We start from the raw sequence: 26,284 nt of genomic DNA on the forward strand, positions 1-26,284 counted from the left end.
AACCTCTATGTTGGATTTTAACCCTGCTGTTTCAGAGGTGAAAGTATCTGAAAAATGTTGAATATTCAAGGTATTCGATTCCATGGACTGTTTGAGGTTTGCAATTTCTGCTATCAATTTAGAAACCCGTTCTTTTAGCAAGTTGTTATCATTTTCTAGCTTCAAAACACGATCACATAAACGCTGGTATGTAAGGGTTTGATTTTGAGAGGAATTGCTTGTAGTCATTGTAATCTCTAGTATAAACCAGGGTTTGGAGCCGTAAGAAAATCCTAAGCTGAACGAACAAAGAGATAGTAGATAAAACAATAAAAATCCAAGCCAAGAAGTATATCAAATCAAACAAACCAGTGAACCGCTGGCGCCCCCCCCAAAAAAAAAGCAAATCTAATGAGGTATAGTGGACTCGAGAAATGACACAAAGACGCTCGGAATGAAGCAAAAATAGGAGAGAGAAAACCCGATGAGGAGTATTGAGAGCACCCCACAGACTGAACAAGTTGAGCAGAAGAGACCCGTGGAATCAAGGACACTAGTCACGAAGAGTGAGACATGGAAAGAGAAGCTAGTGAATAAAAGATGAAGGGCACTCGACCATGGATGCAACGACTATAAACAATGTAGGGCACCTTAACGAAGGGAAGGAGAGATCAGAAGTGGAGAAGCCATGCAGGGAATCCCACACCAAAAGCAAAAACACAGGGACGATGTTTGGTAGTGGCCGTCAGAAATTTTGTCGCGGGAGCTCATTGCGGGTTTGTAGAAGATATGATGGATCAATTTATATCATTGAATTCAGTTATCTCCTTTGACGTAAGCAACCTTTCTCGTCAATGTAATTGGCAACCAATTAGATTGGATGATCTTCCAACTGAATATGGAATATATCTATAGGATTGTTATTTCAGTCTTTCATTTATAAGAATAATGATTATGAGCATATCTTTTAATCTTATGTTATTGCGATAGTTAGCAATAGCGAGAAAAGGAATGAAACAGAGGTATCTGGCACCCCAAATGATATAGTGGTATTTCATGTCCAAAAGGATACAACGGTATCTGATGCCCTAAATGATACAGTGGTATCTGACACCCCAAATAATAAAGTGATATCTGATGCCCTAAATGATCCAATGGTAATTGATGCCCTAATCAACATGATGGTATTTGATGCCCTAAATGATCCAATGATAATAGATGCCCTAATTGATATAGTGGTATTTGATGGTAATTGTCATTTGATATTGATATAGTGGTATTTGATGGTAATTGCCATTTGATTTTGATATAGTGGTATTGGATGGTAATCGTCATTTGATCCTAAGTGGTATTTGTGGACTGACTTGGGTGTTTGCAGAAGCATCTCTAGATTGATTTCGGTTTTGAATTCCATGGTATGTAGATTTTTAATTTTCATAGTAAATTCATTGATGGTGTTTTCAATTGTTAGTTATGAAATTTAAATTTAACTGATTGTAACTGTTAATCTTATTCACATAAACATAATTGATATAACTGTCTTCCTATGAAAATGAAGCAATAATTGTATTTCTTTAATATGTTAGTTGTTACTTAAGACTTGGGAAAAGTGGTTTATACAGAGTTATCTAGACAACTTATGGAGGTACAAACATATCAAAATACTCAATGCAAGCTAGGGTTCGGAATCACTACAACCAAGCCCTTATGATAGGTCAATATATGATCAATTCCATCTACAAGGCAAAACTACGGAAGTAGAATTTCAACTTATCACATTGAAGAAATTCAAAAATAGGTTTGATTCCGAGGAGTGCATTTAAAGATCGAAAGAACAGTCACCCATTTTCATTGCGTAGAGGACATATGGATTTACTTGCGCATAGAGTTGGATATCATGAAGATGGATTACCACAGGCTCACATTGCAACAAATCATTGACCTCAACATGGTTGAGATCCCACCCAATTTTCAAATTAAAGATGATGGCAGCATTCTTGATCTAGAATATCATCAATACAAGCAGTGTCCTTTTCCCATACATTGGCAATGGAAAGAAAGTGTTTCTATCTTTGATAGATTCCAATCCATCTTTTCTTAAAAGATTATATCCTAAGCTCTAGGTGGATTGTGATTATTTTGGACTAGTTGGAAGGACATCTCGGGTGGAGATTACAAGCAAAGATGGTGCATCTTCCTCAATTTTGGATAAATCTCTCAAGTATAAGGTTAAAGGTGGAAAGGAATAAAAAAACATTTCAATAATCCTCTCAAGCACTCATGCAGGCTCAAGAGTCTAAGGAAGAAGATGAAGAGGAAGAAGGAGAGATTATGGTCGTATCTCCTCTGTGGCCAACAAACACTCAAGGTCCATCCATTTAGGAAACACCCTTCCTGGATGATATAGACAATGATGTGGATTCATTCTCCATGACTTTTACATATTCCATCCTTGCTTCAAAAGTGTACGTGTTGGCACTCCCCATCTCTTCGGTGGCTCCTATTCTCACAACTAAGCAATGTGAGGATTTGGGAAATGTGTTTGAAGATTTTCCAACTCTTACGGAAGGTTAGGTTTCCCAACTTGATACCTCTATAATTTGCTTTGAAATATTCATGACAAAATCTTCTCACTAGACACCCATGAATTCAACCGTACAAATTGAAGCATGCACAGTCAGAACAAAAATACAATCAGGACCAATGTTTGTGGTAGCCACTATCCCTATTTCAACAAATGAGTGTTTTAGTTTGCTTGCATGGTTGGGTAAAATCACTATGACGAGAAGAAAAGTCGTTGTATCTCTTGATAGTCTTTCTATTAAGAAAAATATGCCTAAATATTTGAAAGACAGGATTGTTTCAAGGATTGTGTTGGATTTTGAAAAGACTAAGCTTGCAGAAATTGTAGAACCTTTGGTAGATAAACCAACTGAAGAACTTAACCGTTCAGATTACAAGTTTACCAAAATTGAACTTAGTAAACAATCACCACTGGGGTGTTTGTAGGATGCTCAAGATGGACTTACCAATGTGTCAAAAAGAAATCATGAGCTGTGGGAGAAGAAGAATCAGCTTAAGCAAGAAGTGGCTCATTTAAACGAAATAGATAATTGAATCAGCCAAGACCTGGTTTGGAGAGATTGTCTCTAAAGGAGTTCAAGCCATCAAAGATGTGGTCAAAGTTCTTGAACGTATTAGAGGTGTTGAAGAGATGTTACATGACCTAATTGCATCTTTGAATCAAGAAGCCAATATTTTGAAAGAGGTTTTGTGTGATTGTCATGTCCCCTAATTTCTTATAGTAGAATTTAATAAATAAATTATTGAGATAATATCAATGACAATAAAGAATAATAAGACAATGATAAGATATACAATAATATTAGATAATTTTATTTCATAAGTCATTAATAATATAATAATATTTCATAAGTCATATAATAATATATTATATTATTATAATGTAATATATTATATTAAATTTAGAAAATATATGATTATCCCTAAATATGGAAATTAAATCAAAATATTAAATGATAGATAAGGTGACTCTAAGAAGAGTCACGTCTATTCAAAGAAATATGTATATAAATAAGAGGGAGTAAGGAAGTTATGCAGGCAATTTAAGGAGGGGAAATATAATATATCAGACAGATAAGGGATGAACATTGGAAGAGTAAGTAGACACCCGATGGATAACAAAATAAGGAAGTGACTACATATTTTCATGCAATAGCATCTCGGAGGAGAGCTCTCAGAAAGAAAGGACAATGGATATGAGGCAGTGATAGGAAAAACTTAACTATTATATTATATTTTGGAGCTTCTGGCAGCGATTGTACATTGAAAAGGGATAATAAATCCATCTGTAATAACTTATGTTTGGTGCTGAGAAAATCATTGAGCACGACGCATCTTGAGGGAAAGATATTCGATGCTTGAAAAAAAAGACAACAACAATATAGAGAAAAGCTATGGGAGGAAAAACAAGGAGACACTGCGGAGGAGTAAGGCCAAACAGAAATAATACAGGCTGTCTGTATCCTCCAGTATTAAACAGCGAAAGATACAGGTCGGGGATTAGATAATAGCAATTGAGAAGACATGGAAAAGGAAATAGCAATCAGGAGAGAGACAAGTGTTAGCATAGGATGGAGTCAATGAATAAAGACAGAGTAGATTGGGAAAAGAAAGAAGGAGGCTGACGGGATAAGGAAGTTTGATAGCATTCAGCAATCAGAGGATACTATTTCCATACTACCAAAAGGGAACCAAGCTTCACATATAGAAATAAAATTCAGAGATACACGATAGTTTGAAATAAAATTCAGAGAACATAGAGATAGATACTCGCTTTGATAACTACAGTGAAGAAGGAATGTATGGAAGAAACCGGAGGAGTAATACATATGGACCGAGTCATTAACAAGATGTAATGTAATTGGATTATATGGAATTACACAAATGTAACAGAGAAATAATTCGATGCACAAGATGAAGTTAAGTGGTTTGGGATTCATTCAGTCTTGGTAAGAATATTATTAGATTATAGATAAATAATACCATCAATTAAGCATTCAAGTCAATTCATTGAAGTCTGGTCGACAGCGAACATGGAGAATAGAAAACAATGACATTTAATGAAAGATAATAGCAGATATAAATTAAATATGAAGGAACATTTTGGAATGGTCATATTTGGGATATACTCGCACCAGTCAAACATGTATTTGGTGATTTTGAATCAAGAAAATATATCACAAAAGACATCGAAGAAGCATCGATACCTATTCCAAAAATTTACAACAAAGAAGAGCATTATACAGGGACAGTAATATAAGTCAACGTGTATCAGAGCCAACCAAAGGGTGTACATGGTAAAGCATATGTAGATTAAATATAAAGAATCATCATCAAAGATCCCATTCAGACAAATAAGGAAAAGGAAAAGAAGGCACCAAAATCATGCGATAATGAATCCAAGACATGATTAGGAGATATTTTATGAACCCAGTATATATAGAGAAGAAAGAAGGTTTTCCTGAGTTCTAAAGTAGTACATGATTAAGATTTATAAGGGAGACAACCAAAAAGAAGAGCATCCAATCAGTACTTGGAATCTGCAGTTATAGAAGCTACGGAGGGAGAAAATTCCAGAACTGAATTATGTGCAATGAATAATATATGGTAGACGGAGAGAATTGAATATATCGAACAGGGAGAAATACAACCAGTTATTTATCCAAACAGTTTATAAGAGGAAAACTTCAGAAATAATGATATATAACAGTCAGAAAATACATTGAATACAGCTTTCATTGGAGAACAAATAGGAGATGATATATAGATAAAGGAACAACATAGTATATATAAAAACAATATTTAATCAGACATGGGTAAACTCATTATAAATATTCCCATTCCTCCATTCATATGCAGCCAGTAAACTTTTCGTGAGCAGTCTTGAAAGCAAGTCAGAAGAAGAGGACACAGTCAGCATTAAAAGAGATATACAGTTATCTTTCATAATACAAAGTTCTGGAATAAGACATGATATAAAAAAAAGGGGGACATTACAGTGATTGGGATCAAATGGCTATTGCTGATCTAGACGACGTAATTGCATGTGAAGTCATTCCAACTTCAGAAATGTTCTACAGATGTTAAGGACTCATGGGTCACAAAGAAGAGATACTGGGAAAACTTCTGACAAAGTTGCAGGAAACCTTAGAAGACTATCAATCAATTGAAATAGATATCATGTGTGATCTGGAACAAATGGTATGCAATGTCCTTACTGAAAATGACAACTTGGTCATAGAGGAAAAAATAACCTTAGAGTATATAGTTAGATTTAATGCTGATCTTGATTCTAAAGAGTTTGGATCACATACAATGAACAAGTTTTCTGTGTACAAATCAGTAGCAAAGCACCTACGGGATTCTCTTTCACCAAATTACAAGGTTGTAAAATCAGCATATGCTGATGCAGTTAGAATTGAAGCTACATTGAAGACAATGGAAATCTCAGATTTTTGTACAATGCATGATTACATTGCCAAGTACAAGGTCCTTCAGAACAATCCCTAGGATTGTTTCAATTTCTTTTGTCTTCTTCTTTCTTTGTTTTTCATGTTTGTAGTTGGAGAAGATGAATTGCATGGGTTGCAATTACATGTAATTTGATTGCATGTCCTTATGAGATGTAATTGAATAATTCTTCGCACCTAGTTTGATTAGGTCAAAGTGGTTGAGTTGCTCCCACTTTTTCCTCCTTTTACTCACTTCTTTTCCTATAAAAGCAATGTCTCTCTCATTGTAAAGATCATCTTTTATTGTATGCAAGAAAGTTTTGAAGAAATTGTGCAAGCATAACTTTGATTGTATAGTACTATTGGAGCTGAACTCTGATTGAGTGAAATTGTGATGAGTGCAAATTGGAAGCTTTGATTGTAATTTGTGTTTGTCTTCTTTGATTCATGCTATTGTTGTATGATTTAAATAATTGATCTTAAAGAACTAGGAAACAATCAAAGCCGAAGCTTTGATTGGGAGCGATTGTGGTGATTCATAGACTAGGAGCTTTGACTGTAGCTTGTATTGCCTTCTCAATTTACAAAAATAGTTAGAATTCATTACTTTTGGAAGTCTTTGTGCCCCAATAGTAAAGGTTATTCTTATAAAATAGATTAAAACCAGACTTAGAGCCAAACCGATACACTTTCAAGTAGCCTTTGAGTTAGTGTTGGTTTATCTGTATCACTGTTTCCAGCTTTTAGATAGAAGTGTAGTTAGAGATTTCATTTTGCCCATTACTCGCTCTGCGGGTAAGTGGATTCTTTCCTGAATGTTAAGAGGAAAGAATATTGGTAACACCTTTACTAAATCTCTCTACTTCTTGCATAGCTTTAGTTGATCCAAGGAATGCTGAGAAGGGGAAGCCTTCCTTTTAAGGTAGCAAAGACTCTATCTCATATGCTGTTGCTGTTCTACCTGTTTTGCGATAGGACTTTAACAAACTGTCGGTTGCAAAATATCCACCCAACACAAGAATCTAATAGAAAAAGGGGACATGATAATCCTCCCTCTTTGAATTTGTTTGCCCATAAGTAATTCATGTTTGGACGTTCAGGATGGTTTCTCCTTCTCATGCAACATTTTCAGCTGGTAAGTCCCTCAATCACACCAAACACTCATATTCCTCAAATTCCTTTCTCACATATTCAAGCTAACATGTGAGATTAGTATTTGTCTCCCGTTATTGTCCAATAGTGAAAATTCTTTGGAAGGTGTAGGCTGCTGCCTTAATGCCTTCTTGATGCATGAAATGTGGAAGATGTGAAGTTTGTTGTTTGTGGCTAACCGTAGCTCAGAGGCCTCTTCTCACAACTTTCTCAGGATGTAATGTCTCCTTTTGTAAATGCCTAGTTTTTTCCCTAAATCACAAATTCAAAATAGGACAAGAAATGGAATAGAATTATAGAATTAGTAACAACCATGTACCTGCAACATGTTAGAAAGCCATTGAAACATGATCCAAAAAATAGATCTTCCTTATTAGAGACATTAAAAATATAGATCATTTCAACTAGGGTTAGAAACATTGATTTAATCATAAGATATATTTAAGTTATTGATGTAGTTCAATCACAGAGAGCTAGGATATGGGATTCACTATCCATATGAGGGAGTGTACCTAGTGAAGAATCCCATTGCTGTAACCCTCTTCCATGTCTACCCTTATCCTCTTTATGTTCAATGTTCCTTGTGATAATTGTCAATCAAGGAATGGGTTTGAGGAAACTGTAATAAGATGTTCACAGTCTCCTTTCCTTCTAAGCCCATGGGCAGGGTGCTCATTGCAACCCCTTGGTTTCATGGGACAATCTGTCACCACCCTGATCACTTTGTCTAATAAATCTCTTGTGGACTTTCTTTTCCTTGATGTAATTTCTGTTTACTTTCCTTATATTTGTGCATCCTTGGCCTTGCTATAGGTGGTTGAACTCCACCTTCACTTGGCTGCTAACTTGCTCTTTAAGAGTGCTTTACTTCTGGAAATGAATATAGAAGTACTAAATTGCTGACTTTGGATAAGTTGCTGATCCATATTTAATACACAATGAAGAGGCATGATGTGAGAAGTTGTTTCTCAATCCTCATGTTCCTTGTAAACAACAAAATCAGTAATGCACCCAATCGTACTCCTTCCAACTGACAACTTTATTAGTTAATCTTTAGTTCATATTTGATCTCTTCGGTGATGATAAAGGAATATTTTAGCAATGCTTCTTGGGAAGTGATAATTTCCGTCTCTTGTCCTTTCATTGATTATACTAACCATCCTTAGTAGTAGCCTTGGCTTTATACCTTCGGATGTTAATAGTAATACCTTCCTCTCAATGATCAGGTGGGATTATTTCAATGACTTCATATAAAATAACAGGATTTGTATAGAGTTGTGTTTGCACACTTAATTTGGATGATGTTGTTTGGAGAGTAGCATGAGATGCATCAAGATCTTATTTTTCAACATGTTAGGGGATGTAGATTTTGGTTGGGACATTAAGCCATAAAATCTTCATAAATCCAATTTTGAAATGATATATTTTCTTCATGTATCACAGAAGAGTGGCTCAAAAAAGATTATATTTCTTAATATTTTCCTTGCCCATAAATTTGAATAGAAAAAAGTTATCCAGTAATGAAATTTTTATATGTTTTCAACCATCAATGGAACTTTGCAAAGGAATTATCCACCTGTATTCAAATGGGAAAGTAGATAATCATCAGGATTTTGCCTCACAAATTGTGTGGCAGAAATATTGCATGAATAAAAAGGAGAAAATTAACAAGAATATTGTGCTGACAGTTATTTTTGCTCTTGCTGGCCCATGGGGCAAATTCAAAACTTTTATTAAATAGAAAAAACAGAGACGCTGAAAGATTTCTGATCTACATATAGGAAACTCTTATCAGGCCTGATGTTAGCACAAGGGCACCTTATGAAATGAGTGTAATAGTAGCTAACAAGTACCGTAGCATCTAGTCTCAGTTTCAATATTGGTTTCAAGTGGCTGGGATCAAATTCTTCTGCATTCTACTTTATCCTTTGGGGAAACTCACAGACTCGACTCTGCCAAAATATAGCATATTTTACAGAATTTGAAGTGAATGTCAGACATAATTATGAGAATTCTAAACAGTTTTATAGTCAGTTCTCTCAGATTTGCTAAGTTTTTTTTTGTTAAAGGTCATTTCTACGTAGTGTCTGGGATTGTGAATCATCAACAAACTTGAGTTGGCGGACTGCGTTGTGAATACAATGTTGTAAACATTGCATCTAGGATCCGTAAAACAATAGTTTAGTAGGGTTGTTATAGTTTTTAATATAGTTTATTCAGTTATTGTATTAGCGGTACAAATATGTTTTTGATATTAGCAGCATCTAAACAAGGGTGCTTTCCCTTAAAAACAAAAGCTCAGTGGGTAATAGTCAGCAGAATGTCACTAACAACACATCAACAACACACATACCCAATATAAAAAACGGTCACAATAATTTTCACATAGCAAAACTGGCCCAGTATCTGCTGTCATAGTTACCTTTCCTATTTCTGTCAACATCAGAAATACTAAATAGATTACTTCTAACATAATTGACTACACTATTAAAAATCTTCAGGTCAGGCAACGCAGGGCGAGACCAACATAACCAGCCAGAGTTATACTTAACATTACTGAAATAAAAACAAAAAGGAAAATAGGACCATTAGAGCCACTATCAGCAACAGTGTAAAAAATAAAAAGGGACCATATCCCTAAGCCTCCTTCCTCTTGCATGTCTTTGTCAGCATCATCGTTGCCCAATCTTCTATAAGGAACGTTTTAAGCTCCTTATAATTACAATCTTCACTGGTATTTGCACCAAGCATATACTTTTGGAGCAGACACAGGGTTGTAGCTGAGGTGTGCATCATCTTTGGGGCAAAACAAGAGAGTGTTACAAATACGTTGAGTTGTCAAAACAACTTTATATATGTTATATATTTGGGAATATTGTTTATGAAGTTTCCTACAACATAGGATATGAGAATCCTATATACATGCAATATCTAGTGAATGGAAAATAAGAAGCACAACTTTTTCTCGTGTTATATTATTCAGCTTCATTTGCCTCTAATCAGATCTTCTAATATTGTATCAGAGCATTTTCTTCCCGTGTCTAATGGAAGAGGATTGGAATGGGAAGAATTGATAAAGGGTTGTGACTCTTTTAAAAGGTGGTAATAATGAAAGGTTGTAACTCTTCAAAGGGCATTAAGGATGAAGGGTTGTGACTCTCTTGAGAGGTTGTAATAATGAGAGGTTGTGACTCTTCCATCATGAAGATATAAATAGGAGGGAAAGTCATTTGTTGAAAGCATGGAAGAAGGGATCATCAAAAGGAAGGTAATCATATACAGTTTTGTTCTGAGATATAAGACAGTTTTGATCTGCATAAGGGAGCATGAGAATTAGGAAGGATTGAGAGAAGAAGAAAGGAAAGGGAAGAAAATAAGGAAACGACTTTCAAAAGTTGAAGGGCTGTGAACCTTTAAGGATGGTAATTTTGAAAGGGTAAGAAGGGGAAGAAGGATTGAATGAAATGGAGGAAAGGCAGTAGAGGAGATCTAGAACAGATTTGGAGCAGAACTATACAAGGGATTTGGATAAGGGACAAGAACAGAAAATTATTATTTATTCCCAATAGAAGAATTAGGAATTATAAAATATATTTGATACTGTTTACAAGGAAGAGATGGTAAAGGAAATGAATTGTTTACATTGGTGGCAAGCATTGCATGACTGTAAATAATGCTGTAATGAATCTGAGTTTAATACTGATTTGCAGAATGTTATATCTGAATTCTATTAAGAATAAGGGCCAATATATGGTCTAATATATTTACATTAATATCAGTTATAATGGTAGAGTCAGATATATATATTTCAGTTATGTCGTATTTTATATATTTGTAATTATTCAGAATCTATTTGAATTTAGCGCACTTCTAGCCCATTCCTCAATCACTTGTGAATGCTGTTAAGAGGATAGGTTGGTTTCATTAGGGAGAGGCGGAGGTGTTGGGTGGATATTTTGCAATTGATAGTTTTGGGTAAAAATCCAGTTGCAAAATAGGATAACCAGCCACAACGTGTGAGATAGAGTCTCTCCTACCTTAAAGGGAAGGCTCCCCCTTCTCACCGTTCCTTGGATCAACTCAAGGTAAGCAAGAAGTCGAGAGATTTTATAAAATGAGTGTTACCAATATCCTTTCTTCTTATCTTTCAAGAAAGAATCCACTTACTTGTGGAGCGAGTAATGGGAAGGGTGAATCTCTAACTACACTTCTATCAAGAGTTGGAAACAATGATACTGATAAACCTTCACTAACTCAAAGGCTAGTTGAAAATTTATCGGTTTGGCTCTAAGTCCGGTTGTACTTCTATATGGAAAACTTTTAGAATTAAGGCACAAAGACTCCTAAAAGTAAGAATAACTTAACTATTTTGCAAATTAAGAAAGAAGTATAAGCTATAGACAAAGCTTCTAGCTATATATTTCCACAACCGCTCTCAGTCAAAGCTTTGGCTTTGATTGCTTCTTAAATCACTATGCTCTTTTATTGAACACACAATAATAACATGAATCAAGACAATAGGGACAAATTAAAGTCAAAGCTTCTAATTTGCTCTATCACAATTGCTTCTAGTCAAAGCTTCAAATCCAATTGCTTCTTTTATTCACTTTTATCCCAAATTTGTACCACACAATCAAAGTTATGCTTGCACAAATGTGGTAGAGCTTTCTTGCATACAACAAAAGATGATTTTTACAAAGAGGGGGCACTCCTTTATATAGGCATAGGAGTTGAGAAAAAGGTGGAGAAAAAAGTGAAAGCAACTCAACCAACTTTGACCTAGTCTAATTGAAAGAGAAAAAATAGGGTTACATGCAGCTGCACATACAACTCGCATTACAACTTCTTATGTACATGCAACTTGCATTACATGTAATTACACATCTTCATGTAATACATCCTCTTCAATTACAAACATGAAAGAAGAAGAAGAAAGACATAAAAGAATTGAAACAATCCTAGGGATTGACCTGAAAGACCTTATACTTCATGATGCAGTCCCAGATGATCACAGGATTGCGAGTTCTTGTATTTTGTACCGCTGCATTCACCTTGATAACTATGGTGTTGCGTCTTTTGATAACCTCTAACTTTGATGAATTGTCCATTGTCATTTGAAAACTTGATGTGATCCAACTATTCTCGCTCAAGTTGTCGTGAATTCTCCTTTGTAGATAAGCACAAATTGGAGACTCCTACACTTTGAAAACCTTCTCGATGGTGTCCGGATGTAAATTTAGAACAACTTTCCATCACCACCTTTAACTTTTTTTTCTTTTTTAAGCAAAGTGCTTGGATGGATGGAAATGCTTTGAAACATGAAAGTGGAATGCACGAGAATGCATGCAAATGAAGATTGCTGATTTTCAAATGCAACTTAGGGTTTTCAAGACGTTATTGCATGAAAAATGATTTCATGTAAGTGCAACATGCGACAAGGGAAACTTGTTATCTCTTAGTAGAATTTTTATTCTGAGAATCGAGGTTGAGGATGTGAAGAAGACATTTTGATGATGACGTGGCTAAGCTCGCTTGTCATAATATTGCATGTACGAAAAATTATTCAAGTTGCAAGGTGGAAGATTACTGTTATCGCTAAGTGTAAGGTGTTCTTAATGTGGTCTTATAATAATTAATTGAGAAGGTGTAACAACTGACTCAGGAAATTGTTTTATGGATTTGGTATAAAGGAAGGAGATTTTCTTTGTCTTAGAAGTATGCTATGAGATGCTTGGAAGCAACAGGAAGAGCGGAATGTGAAGTTGAGCAAAGCAGAGCAGAAGTGAAGGAAACTTCATGTCTGAGGTTTTATTGAGTGATCTAAAGTTGGATACTTGGATCCGAGGTTCGTGACTTAGTCTACAAGGTCTGACAGTGATTGGTTCAGTTGATAGAACAGAGGAAAGAGGAACTTAACAGTAAATTACTTATTTAGGCAGTGAGTGCTTCTTGTAATTGAATTTGCATGTTTGGGTAGTGGGCTCTTCTTACATACATTGTACTACAACTCCTAAAAGGGTTGGAATCTCCTAACAGGGTTTCAAAGTCTCCTAATAGGGACTCTATGTACTAAATGTTGTAATAGACTCTTAACAGGGTCCATCCTCTAACAAGGAATATTTATATTAGTACATCATCTTGTAGGCATTATTCCCACTTTGGTTTTCCCTCTGATCAAGGATTTCCCTAGTGAACATATCTGGTGTAATTGTCTATGTGAATCTTGTTATGGTTGCTGTTTATTTTGGTTGAATGGATAAGATTGCTTAAGCTTAATAAATGTTTTAATTATTGGATAATTGATTCACCGCCCCCCGTTATCTTGGTGGACTATTGTTTCTAACATATAGAAGATTGAAAAATGATATGTTCGATATCTATTTGTACTGCCCCATCATCTGTAATAAATAGGAGTTTCAAACAAAGGTTTTGTGAGACACATCACGAATGGACATGTCTCCCAAGTGGGGGAGACATCTAGCTGTGACGTGTCTCCTCTTTTCATTTAATCCACGATTGTCGAAGACATAATACACACCCAACTTAAGTCACTTTTAAAACAATTTTAATATGAAATGATAGTCATTCAATATATCTAACATTAAATCAGATTTAGTCAATTGATAAAGTTGATAATTAAGTGATATATATATATATATATATATATATATATATATATATAGTTAATTTCCATCAACTTCATTAATAATGAATCAATACATAACAAATAATTTATTTTATTATATCACATTTATATTTACACTTCATGATTATCTAACTAAAGCTATAAATCACTAACACTCCCTCTTAGCTAGGGAGGATATACATAAGATATTATATTTATGTAATGTCCCCATTTTTAGCAGGTTCTTGTAGTTGGCCAGGTCAATTCATCATCGCTACCCTTGTGAGTTGACATTGGGATTTGAGAGTCTCAATTGTGGGGTCATAGGCTTTTCAACAACCTATGGTGTGTTTTGGCTCCATTTGAGGGACTTACTATTTATAGTAAGTCAAAGTGTTGGTTCCGATGAGCTCAATTGAGTTAGAGGAGTTGTGTGATGCTCTCAGATTTTATTTCGGGCTTTCAGTTTGGGCTCCAAGAATCTTGGAGGGAGCGTCTATTTATAGTCACCCTGTTAGGTTCATTCATCGCCTTTCATCATCAGGATCACTTTGGTGTTGTCAAATTTTGATTCTGACTCTTCTTCAATTGTTTTCGCAAGACAGTTGAATTGTTATTATTATTCATCTAAATACATTGAGGTTGCTATTTTTGTTGGTGTTGTTGGTTGGTCACCCAAGTATCATAGTTTGTTGGAACCGGGACAAAATGTTTTAAACCGTGGGAACAAGAAACATTGGCCTTGTGTATCAAAATATTTTTGGAGCCAAAAGCAATTAATAAATTATATTAATGACACTTTATTATATTTTAGTGTTGTGTAGAGGAAACTTCTTAAGTGGAGTTCTTTTGGGAAACTGGTGCCATTTGGAGATTATAAATATGAGGACATTTGATGAGAAAAGCATCCCAAGTATTTAATTATCTTATCTTTCTTAGTTGTCTTTGTGACACTTCTAAAGTTTTGATTTTTGTGCCCTTGTTGAAGTATAAGGGTTTGGGATCTACAGTTGAAGTATTGTAGATTCAATTTTGAGAATTATTCCGAGATTGGTTGGCAAATTGTGCTGAGGTATACGATTTGTCATTCCTCCCGATTGTTGCTATTGTTTCTAAGGAGAGGGTTTTAGCTAGCTAAATTTGTGAAGGAAATGCGAGGTATTATTGATAATTGCATCTGCTATATAGAAACATGTTTAGGGCATTTCACATCTCTGTTTTCTAGCACCAATTTTTGTTGAATACTGGCATTGGGTTTTTTAATTGTTGGTGATATATATTAGGCAACGTTGGATAGAATTTGTGTTTTGTTTATTCCCACGCGGCTATAGCTTCTAGACGTCATTCTTGGCGCTTTCCCAAGCTGCTACAATCACAAATTTGGGCATCTAGAAACTGATCGAAAGTTTGGTTCTAATGCCATTATCTGGGCATTTGAAGGGCTGCAGTATAGGAGCCATTGGTGGCATTGTCGATGACTTCTAAAGGATTTGGCCCTTTCAAATACAAGCTGTGAGTGGTGTCATTTAAAGGTCAAGGAGGAATGTGTTCAGTCTATTGCAAATTGGAATTATATCAAACATTTCAGGTTTCCCTTATATTCAATTGTAACTTTCAATTTGTGAAGCAATAAATTTGCAAGTCATTAATTGCAAGATTGTTTAGAATTCGATATTTGGCATTATTAGTTGAGTTATTTACTGGCATTTTCCAATATTTGATATACACCAAAACATTCATATATTTTGAAAAAAACACAAGATTGCAAGACAATTCAAAACAATAACAATCTTATCTAACATTACAGAAACGTGAGCCAATCGGGTTATTACAGTGGTATTAGAGATTGATTGCAAAGTGTTTGACATTTACAACTGAATTATAAAAGAATTTAGTGTTTGTCGAAGTTATAACCGGTTGGGGGTTATTAAAGTGGTATCAGAGCAGTTTCCTGCCATCCTATGGGGTAGGATAATATTTTTTTAATTTTAGATCTGTTGTTTGCGGAGTGACCAACACTCTAGCTTTTTCCAGCTATTGATAGATACCGGAGGTCTAGTAGTTCTAGGAGCTGGCAAAGAAGTGAGGAAGACAGTAGGAAATTAAATGCCTTGAGGGAGAGTATGGAGAAACTTAAGCTTCATTAGCAGACGTTGGCAGAGAGCTTGTCAAATCTGGAGACGGTTGAGAGAGCCATGAGATACATAGTTTTCGCCTTTAGAAGGTCGACAGGAAGAATGCTTGAGTTTTCCCCAATAGGTGTCCATAGTGCAGATGTACCTATATTTAGTACAACACTAGTCCTATCTATAGCATTGATGATGGACTTATTTCACAAAGAAATGTGGTTGTGTTTGTGACAATGGAGGATAGGGGCACCGAGCTTGAACAAGTTGAGTTTCCCAGAGTTGTTGCTGCAGTTAGTGCGAAGATAGTTGATGTAGTTGTTACCATTGATACTTCAGGCTCTCTCGAGGACGAGATTATTATTGGAGATTTGTATGTGAGATGTCATAGTGTTGCTCTAATGTAGGAGGTAGCTGCTTCCTCAGGTGGGATTGAGGCACGTATGGAGTCACCTAGCTGTGATGTTGATAGTCAGGTGTCCGCAATTGAGGCTTTGTCAGGAGATGTGGATATAGGTAGCATGGACACATCTGATGATCCATTTGATGATGTTGAGCTACACTGGGTATGATACCCCTTGCCAGTTATTGGGTGATAACTCCAAGGAGGTTTTAGATGGGTCCTAGGATCGGTCTTTATAGGATCTTATTATTGCGGTGGAAGCTAAGACATGTGAGGAGATTGATACTGTGAGAGCCTCCATTTCTTCAGAGGAGGTGTTGGTTAAGGTGTTGAGTAGTTGTACCTTGATTGCAGATGTGTGTGAGGTCTGTAGCACACACTTAATGACTGATCTTGTGGTGGTAGTCCTGATTCGGTTTCCTATCCTAGTGCAGTTAGTGAGACAAAGAGCTTGAATAAGAGGTAGGGGTTACACAGACAACATGTGAGCAGTCAGTTGAAGGTGAGTGATAGTTACATTTCTTTAACTCTTGAGCATTATGATGCCATTCGTCACATGCTAGATACATTTGGTTGGGGTGCTCCTATGTTTGATGAGCATGGTGATAGTACTCTTTCTCTAGCAGAGATTCCTGTGCTTTGAGAGGTTGTCAGGATCTTGAAACACCACTATTTGCAGCTAGTTGCTAACAGGGATTGGAGTGGGGTAGCACTTGGTATGAGACATTGTTAGAGAAAAAGGAGGTGGTTGAGCTCACCCAAGAGCTTGAGGTGATTGTGGACTCTCTTCTGTGGACTTAGTTGGCTCTTCAGGAGTCACAGTCACAATTGGATGAAGTCATTGTGGAGTTGGAGCAGGTACAGTCAACACTAGCCCTAGACCCTATTCAGTTGCATATTGTGGTTGGTGGTGAGTTTGCTTCCACGGTTGGGGATGAGGGATGTGATGATGTGGCTGACACATTTGTCCAAGATATGGGTGCAGTAGGTACAGATGAGGTAAGAGTATTAGTGGAGTCGAACTCTCATGATGATTTGCTTCCTTCTGCTAGAAGCGAATCTATTTCTTCATCTCATAGAGTTGGCGGTGCCACATTTTCAAAGGGATCAGTTGTGGGTTGTGGGGGAGCAGGTTGATGCTTCCACATATAATTTCTACTAAATAGAGTCTTTCATGGAGTATCTTTTGGAGAGTTGGGATGTGTAAGAGGATTCATACAAAGTGTTTGAGGGTACTCTCATCCGAGGCTCTCATGCTATTCAGAGGTTGGTGGAAAAGATTGTAGAGACTCTGTCTACTATGCTTCCCCATAGGAATTTCGAGGTTGGGTTTGCTAAGAGGATTGCCTGGGATCCTGCTCGACTGATGGTTTGAAGTCGGAGATTGGAGCCATCTCCTAATTCCTAGTTTGATACTAATGAGCCCTTGACATAGATTGGGAGTTTTTATTAACATTACACTATGAGAAGTGCCCATCACTTTTCTTTTGACCCAAAGGTAAAGGATTTGGTTTCATGTTTGTGTAGGTTGGCTCCAGTTTCATATCATCTATTATGGGATGGGTTAGCGCCATCTTTTGCAGATGGGATTTATAGTTGCATGTTTGACCCCTTGCAGTATCTACACAACTAGGATAGTTTGGCAGAGGTTGGAATTGGTGGTAGTGTTTCAGGTACCTATGGTTGTTACCATCTCCATAGTGCAGTTGGGTGTGAGTGTCAATTGGATGGGGACTCGGGTGTGGACAAAGTTGGTATTTCAGCTGGGTTGTGTTTCGATGAGTTGTTGCCTTCATCAACGCCTGGGGTCAGTTTTTAGATGATTCTGATGTTGATGTCTGTTATTTGGCTGTTGGTGCTATAGGAGTTGCTTGTACACAACAAGGATTATACGTAGTTCTACCTATGGGGTCCAAGTGGACTGTGATGTTCATTTTGCTCTGGGATTGCTTGAGAACAAGCAATCTTAGTGAGGGAGGATTGTAATGTCCCCATTTTTAGTAGGCTCCTGCAGTTGGCCAAGTCAATTCACCATCGTAACGATCGTGAGCTGACATTGGGATTTGAGGGTCTCAATTGTGGGGTTATAGGCTTTTCAACAGCATATGGTGCGTTTTGGCTCCATTTGAGGACTTACTATTTATAGTAAGTCAAGTTGTTGGTTCCAATGAGCTCAGTTGAGTTAGAGGAGTTGTGTGATGCCCTTAGATTTTATTTCGAGTTTCCAGTTTGGGCTCCAAGAATCTTGGAGGGAGCGTCTATTTATGGTAAGTCACTTTGTTAGGTTCATTCATCGTCTTTCATCATTAGAATCACTTTGGTGTTGTTAGATTTCGACTCTAATGCTTCTTCAATTGTTTTTGCAAGATGGGTGAACTATTATTATTCATCTAAATACATTGAGGTTGCTAATTTTATTGGTGTTGTTGGTTGGTCACCTAAGTATCATAGTTCGTTGGAACCGGGACGAAAAGTTTTAAATCATAGGAACAAGAAACAATGGCCTTGCATGTCAAAATATTAAGTTATGGTGAAAAAGGTCATTTTTGGAGCCAAAAGCAATTAATAAATTATATTAATGACACTTTATTGTATTTTAATGTTGTGTAGAGGAAACTTCTTAAGTGGAGTTCTTTTGGGAAACTGGTGCCATTTGGAGATTATAAATATGAGGACATTTAATGAGAAAAACATTCAATTATTTAAGTATCTTATGTTTCTTTGTTGTCTTTGTGACACTTCTGAAGTCCTGATTTTTGTGCCTTTGCTGAAGTATAAGGGTTTCGAATCTACAGTATTGTAGATTCAATTATGAGATTGGTTGGCAAATTGTGCTGAGGTATACAATTTGTCATTCCTCTGGACTGTTGCTATTGTTTCTAAGGAGAGGGTATTAGCTGGCTAAATTTGTGAAGGAGATTCGAGGTATTATTGATAATTGCATTTGCTATATAGAGGCACGTTTTGGGCATTTCACATCTCTGATTTCTAGTGCCAATTTTTACTGCAAATTGGCATTGGGTTTTTTAGTTGTTGATGATATATATCGGGCGACATTGGATAGCATTTGTGTCCTATTTATTCCCATGCAGATGTAGCTTTCAGATGTCATTATTGGTGCTTTCCCAAGCTGCTGCAATAAAAAATCTGGGTGTCTAGATGTAATGTCCCTGCGTCTAGGACTATGGAACTTGGAACTGATTCCTTCAAATTGTTTATAAAAGACTTCTTACTAGTCAATGACTATACTTAAGGTATAATATCCTAGCAATTTCAGATGGACAATCTGATATCTGTTGGATGACTTAATGTTATATTCACACTTAGTGCTCTAAGATATTTATTAATTCTGATAAGATTAGGTTGGAATGAACTTGACACAGTACCATTCCCTAAAAATGATCTAGGAGTGGACTGCTGATATAAATATTATTTCATAATCTATAATATTCTGGACAGTATGACTGAAGATCCCATTTTTGCACACTCTATTGGCGCTGGAATGCACTCAGTGCTGAGACTGTAATGTCCCCTCTTCCGAATTAGGTTTGAATGCTATAACCTTTGGAATATGGATATTGATTTATCCTTAGTACTCTATTTAGTGTTCTATATCAATATTTCACTATCTCTATATCTGATACAAATCTCTTAAATTCCCTTTTCAATTCTAATGAACGTTGGTTTCTGTGAATCATGTCAATGCTTCTATATTTCCTCAGTTATGGTGATGCCGACTGTACTATATTGTTTGACTCCCTTCCGTTGAATATCTTCAGCGTTACTTATTCCCCTATTCTTCTATTCACTGGTGTGGTGAGTAAACTTCCATGTCATGCCAGTTTGTTTTCTTTCTATCGAGCCTGAGAGGTTTGTCACCTTCATGTCTGATTGTGTTCTCTTGCTCGGTGGTAGTGATTTACTCAACTGGTTATTACTCCTGTCCATGGGTATGAGTTGTCTTTCCCCTTTGGCTATGTCCACTTCAGAGGAGATAGTGTTGCTGTCTATGCATTGATTTACTGCAGTGTGCATGCTCCTTATACAAGTCAATTGTATATTCCAATGTTTGCATTCATCATCCCCTGATGGTCTCTTAATTGTTGTGGGTATAAATTTTTTTTTGGCCAATATTGATTGCCTCTGGCTGTGACTATATCTCCGTACTCCTGTGCATTGTTCTCTTTGTAAATTCCGTGATGCAACTCCTTCATAAGCTTCCCCATTCTTCCTTTGATAATTCTCTCTTAGTTATTTTCTATTTGTTGCTTCTTCCCTCTTCAAATATCATTGCATTTAACTCATATTTCTCAATGGTAACATGAACTCCCATATCGTTGTTGGCCCTTTCCTACATATGAATTCTGTCTAGCCTCCATCAACTGCAACTTTTTGATTATTTATTAATTTATTTGGCTAGTTATTGTTTTTTGCGTTGGCTATGTTTTTCCTCCCCAAATTTGTTCTAATTCTGAGCATAGGTGATTGCAAGTAGAGTTTTCACCGGGGGCCATATTCATGTTATTTACAATTCTGATTACTCAGTCTTATTTACTAGAAGACGCTAACTCCCATGTTCCATATTTCTTTCTCCCTTGCTTATGTGATGCAATACTCCCTTAATACTATGTAGTATCAAGAGTTACGTCTCTTCTCCAAAAGTTATATTTAATAATATGATTAATATTAGGAGAAAGTATACTAATATGATATGTCTGATTCATATTAATATTTTAATAATATTTACCATAAATAATTTATATTTAGTTTTTATATAACTATTTTAATTGATATTTATATTCCTTCATTATATTAAGTTTAATAATAAGTAAAGTATTTAGAATTATTATTTTATCGTTTATTTATTCTCATGATATATGTAGAGTGTCTTGATTATTGCAATGATTAATATTTGACTTAGAAATTTATTTAAATGTGATAAAGCAATATATATTATTATTATTTTACTATCTATATTAGAGATAATATAAAGATAACATATATTATAATCTATTTGTTATGTTATTCATTTATTAGTATGATTTGTTACAATATTTTGCTTTATAATCTATCTTTATATTATAATTATATTATTTACTATTATTTCAAAATGGGGACATTACTCTAGAAACTGATCAGAAGTCTGGTTTTAATGCCATTATCTGTGCATTTAAAGGGCTGCAGTATTGGAGCCATTGTTGGCGTTGTTGGTGACTATTGAAGGATTTGGGCCTTTTAAATATAGGCTGTGAGTGGTGTCATTTAAAGCTCAAGGTGGAATGTGTATAGTGTGTCGCAAATTGGAATTATATCAAACATTTTAGGTTCCTCTTATATTCAATTGTAATTTTTAATTTGTAAAGCAATAACATTGCAAGTCATTAATTGCAAGATTGTTTAGAATTTCATATTTGGCATTATTAGTTGAGTTATTTACTTGCATTTTCCAGTATTTGATATACACCAAAACATTCATATATTCTAAAAAAAAAACACAAGATTGCAAGACATTTCAAAACAATAACAATCTTATTTAACATTATAGTAAAGTGAGCCAGTTGGGTTATTATAGTGGTATCAGAGCTTGATTGCAAAGTGTTTGACAAAATGTCAAACAATTGAATTATAAAAGAATTTGGTGTTTGTCGAAGTTATAACTGGTTTAGGATTATTACACTATTCAAAATTAGCAATGACAATTTTGTGGATATCTTTGATCAGAAGATATCCCCCATCTAGATATCATCTCATGATATCAAGAGTAATTGTGAGCCCCCTTGGTGCTCTATTTGACATCCCTCTTAGTAACACCTTGCCTTTTGTCTCAAATGAAAAATCCATCCTCTTGAAACTTAGTGTATATTGATATAGTATCTCCATCCCCTACATGTCCAAAATAATATCCGTGTCAACCAGATCTATGACAGCTAAATCATCTATCATGTTAAAGTTTCCATTGTAATGCTTAGCCGTGGGATCATGTGAGTGCAGGGTAACAAGGTTCCTCTTGCAACCTTAACCTCAAATGCTCCATGCTCTACTACGTGCAAAGCCTTATTAGTTACCAATGATGAATTGATGAATTTGAGTGTGGCGCCACTATCAATTATGACTCTGTATCATTTTCCATTAAGTGTGTCGTGAACCCTGAAGATACTACTTCCAAAAGTTGTAGTAAGGGTAGAGATAAAATGTACTTTTTTCACGAGCATGGAGACTCTCTCCACCTCAGTGGTTTCTTCACCTAGCACTTTGGAGATTGGACTTTCCTCTTCATTGTCAAGTAACACCTCAATGTATTGAATCTTTCCCCTTTGAAGACAACAGTGGAATGGTCCCTAGGGCTCCTTGCAAGTGAAGCAAAGTTTCTTCCTTCGAAGTTCTTGTCGCGAGTCTTCATCCGTCAGAGACTTTTTCTGAGCTATCTCCTTGTCTTTGTCCTCTTGCGGTAGAAGTGGTGGAGAGGGTGCATAATTCTTAGAGGAAGATAATGTAGCCACGTCACACACCTTTTTTATAGCTCTATTGAGAGTGTATGGGTTGAAACCTTTGACCCAACCTCTCAAGGGTTCCCTTAACCCATCCATGGATAACACAATCCGTCGTCTCTCTGAGATGTTTGTGACTAGCATAGATAGTCTCTGGAATTCTGTGATGTAATTATCGACTGAGCTAGTTTGTTTCAACTATGCTAGTTTGTTGAAGTTCAGTTTAGGATCCTTTCTGTTGAAGAGGTCTATGAATCTCCATAAATTCAACATAAGAGGTTATTTGATCATGACCAAGAGTAACCAAGCTATGATGCACCATTTTTGTCTAACTCCTTTTAGATGGAGTTCAACAAATTTGATTGTTGCTTCTTCAGGCATCAGATTGAGCTGGAAACATGTGTCTTCCTTCCAACACCTAGCTGAGACTGATCTAGATCCATCAAATTGTTATAAGTTCACTTTGTCTATCTTTGTCCTAATTCATTATTAAAATAACCACGATTTCCCCTTCTTGAGTTTCTCATTCTCAGATCAACATAGTCTTTGTAGGATATATTGCCTTCCATATTCACGTTCCTATAATCTTCTCAAATCTAGAATACTTCTGCGACGATGCATTAGTCTATTGTAATATCCCCGTTATTAAATAAAATTGAATATTATTCTACCAAAGAATCCAGAGCACTGATGCTCTAAATTTTATGTCAATGATCCCAATCAAACAATAGAAGAGCACATCAAGATTTTTGAGTATGCTCTGTGTAATAGAAGAATTTAGCATGAGGACATTACATGTAGGTTCTTCCCTCATTCAATAGGAGATGAAGCTTTCTATTGTTTTGTCCCTTTTCTAGCCTCATTTATTACTATGTGGATACAATTGAAGACATCGCTTGTTGGGAAGTTTGGGATTCCCATCAATGATCTTCAATATGCAAAGTTTGGGAATCCCATCAATGATCTTCAATATGGACTATATGCTTATATCTTACTCCATAATCTCTTTTATTTGATGGTATGAGTCAAAATGAGATCATCCTCCGTATAACCCCAAAGAGTAATGCTCAAATTCTCTCTGCTGCTTTTGCTACTAAGAGGGATGTACAAGACTCTGTATCCAAATTGAGTGGAAATGTGATCCCTAAAAGACTATGAGATAGCAAGCAAGGATGGCATACCCCAATTGATTTGATGTAATCATGATGATAGTTAAAACATTCACTAAATCTTGGTTGATGTCGACTATACTAAGTCTGCTAGAGTCACAAACATATTTAGCATTTCTTGCATTCTAGGAGTAGAATAGCTTTTTCAACCCTTTCCCTTTGTGATTTGTTTGGTTGGAAGTATTTGAAGCGGTTGATAACTATTAAGTGACCAACATAAGTCTCTTGGTGATACTCAACATATTAGATGATACATGGTCTGTTTTTGGATTCGATTGTGTATATAATTTTTAGCATCAACATTTCAGATCATACTCTTGCATTCTCTCACTCTGATGATGAATCACAAAGTGTGATTCGAAACATCAATGCTAGAAATTATATACACAATCGAATCCAGAAACAGATCATGTATTTAAAAATGTATTGTGGAAACTTGATAAAATTCATAATACATGATTACAACTGAGTTAAGTCCACAATAAGAAGGAACCTTGAGCTTGTCTCACTTGATCACACAATCCAAATATATTGTTTATCATATGAGCTTCCTTAGTCAAGGGAGAGTTGGAGATTTGGTGTTTCATTCAGAATACTAAGTATTTGATTCTGCATGTTGCAGTGGCATAAAAATTGCATCGATAGGTTTTTATTGGTATTATTTGAGAAGACCACTAATTCCTCCAAGAAACACAAGAGGAGGCCCCACTGATTTTTCCAATTGAGTGATAAGTAGAGAAGGTAAGTAGAGAAGGGATCCTAATGAAGGAAACAAAATGAAATATATTTTGAATGACCTGTCTAGAGGTCAGCAACATATGACTCAGCTGTATGACTCAGCTGTTAACCCACATAATATAAAAATATGAACATGAACAAAGTTGAAGAGAACAATAATGGTAATCACAAGATAGGTCGTAACATGGGAAATCACCATAACAACAATATCTAGAACTAGTGATACACCTTCAAGACAATTGTGCGCACATTTTTGGATGAACAACAAACCAGTAATGAGGGACAACCTAATGATTATGAAGGTTTTATGGACTATCTGCATGAATATGAATTTTTGGGGGACGAGTTTCATGATTCCCTTTCATAGGATGATTTTTGTCAACTCAAGATGAGAAATAGACCCAAAAGAAAAATAGATCAAAACTAGGAGTTACAACCTAAAGTGGGAAAATTATCCATCCTCACTTTTGACTGTATAGGTAAATGTAATACTTGAGTATTGATGCAAAATATTGATAATAGATTTGGCTCTATCCTACTACTGAAACTGAAGCAATTTAAGTATGCCACTCTTCATTTGGATAGAGAGGCTCACGAGTGGTGGTATCATGGATGGTAACTTTGCATCATGATCCCATTCATTCTTATCCTGACTTCACCTAGACATTGATTGATATATTTAATAAAAGGATCTAGAGCTATATTTCAGAGCGGTGGCACAATTAAAGCAGAGTGGCTTAGGGGATAGCTATGTTTCAGAATTTCGGAGATTCCTAGTGATGGTTAATGATATGTTAGAAAGAAACTCATTGTTCTTTTCGAGTATGTTTCAAAGTGTGAAAATCTTACTAATATGTTTTCCATATTTCATCTTTTGTATAAATACAAGGGAGAAATTCTAAAGACATTTCTATCTCATTATTAAAGACATATGATGGAATGATTCCTAGGAATGAATTTTAAGTTGCATATTCAGAGATGCCATAACGAGATGAAGCTGTTCCTCATCCAGTTTTTGGTTATTTACAATTTTACACTCTTGTTCTGCAACTGTTTTATCCCCTTGCAGTTATGTCTAGACTGCAGATTTTTTTTTATTTGTTCAATTCAGAGATGTGTGCTTTTTCATCCTCTAGGAACTCCTATGTTACATTTGTTGGAATCATTTTCCGTTGCATAAAAAGCTTGAATTGTCGATGCCCGAGACAGATGCTAGATTCAACCTGACCCATAGGAGGCGTTTAAGCCATGTCACGAGTCACCATTGAGGTTCTGACAATCAAGTCAGCAATCTCCCTCTCAATGCTGGCTGAGCCTTCAACAACCACTGAAGGGAGACTTGAACCTATGACCCAAAGGCTCTGATACCAATTGTTGGAATGACTTTCCACTGCACCAAAAACTTGAACTGCCAATGCTCGATAGAAATACTAGATTTAACTCAACCCATAGGATGTGGTTAAGCCACGTCATGAGTCCCTAAGAAGGTGCTGATCACCAAGTCAACAACATTCACTTAGTATTGAGTAATATGGAATGCAACAAAGAATTTTATACTTAAGTTTATGA

The 26,284-nt window shown here is 35.8% G+C and overlaps 1 protein-coding gene across 1 annotated transcript in view; it reads left to right on the top strand.

Moving 5' to 3' along the window:
* Positions 1 to 26,284, top strand: part of LOC149578825 (uncharacterized) — a 196,151-nt gene that overhangs the window by 21,606 nt on the left and 148,261 nt on the right. The window lies entirely within an intron of this gene.

This window comes from Cupressus sempervirens, chromosome 1 (genome assembly GCF_028749045.1).
Source record: "Cupressus sempervirens isolate cs-2001-9-10 chromosome 1, ASM2874904v1, whole genome shotgun sequence".
Classification (NCBI taxonomy): Eukaryota; Viridiplantae; Streptophyta; class Pinopsida; order Cupressales; family Cupressaceae; genus Cupressus; species Cupressus sempervirens.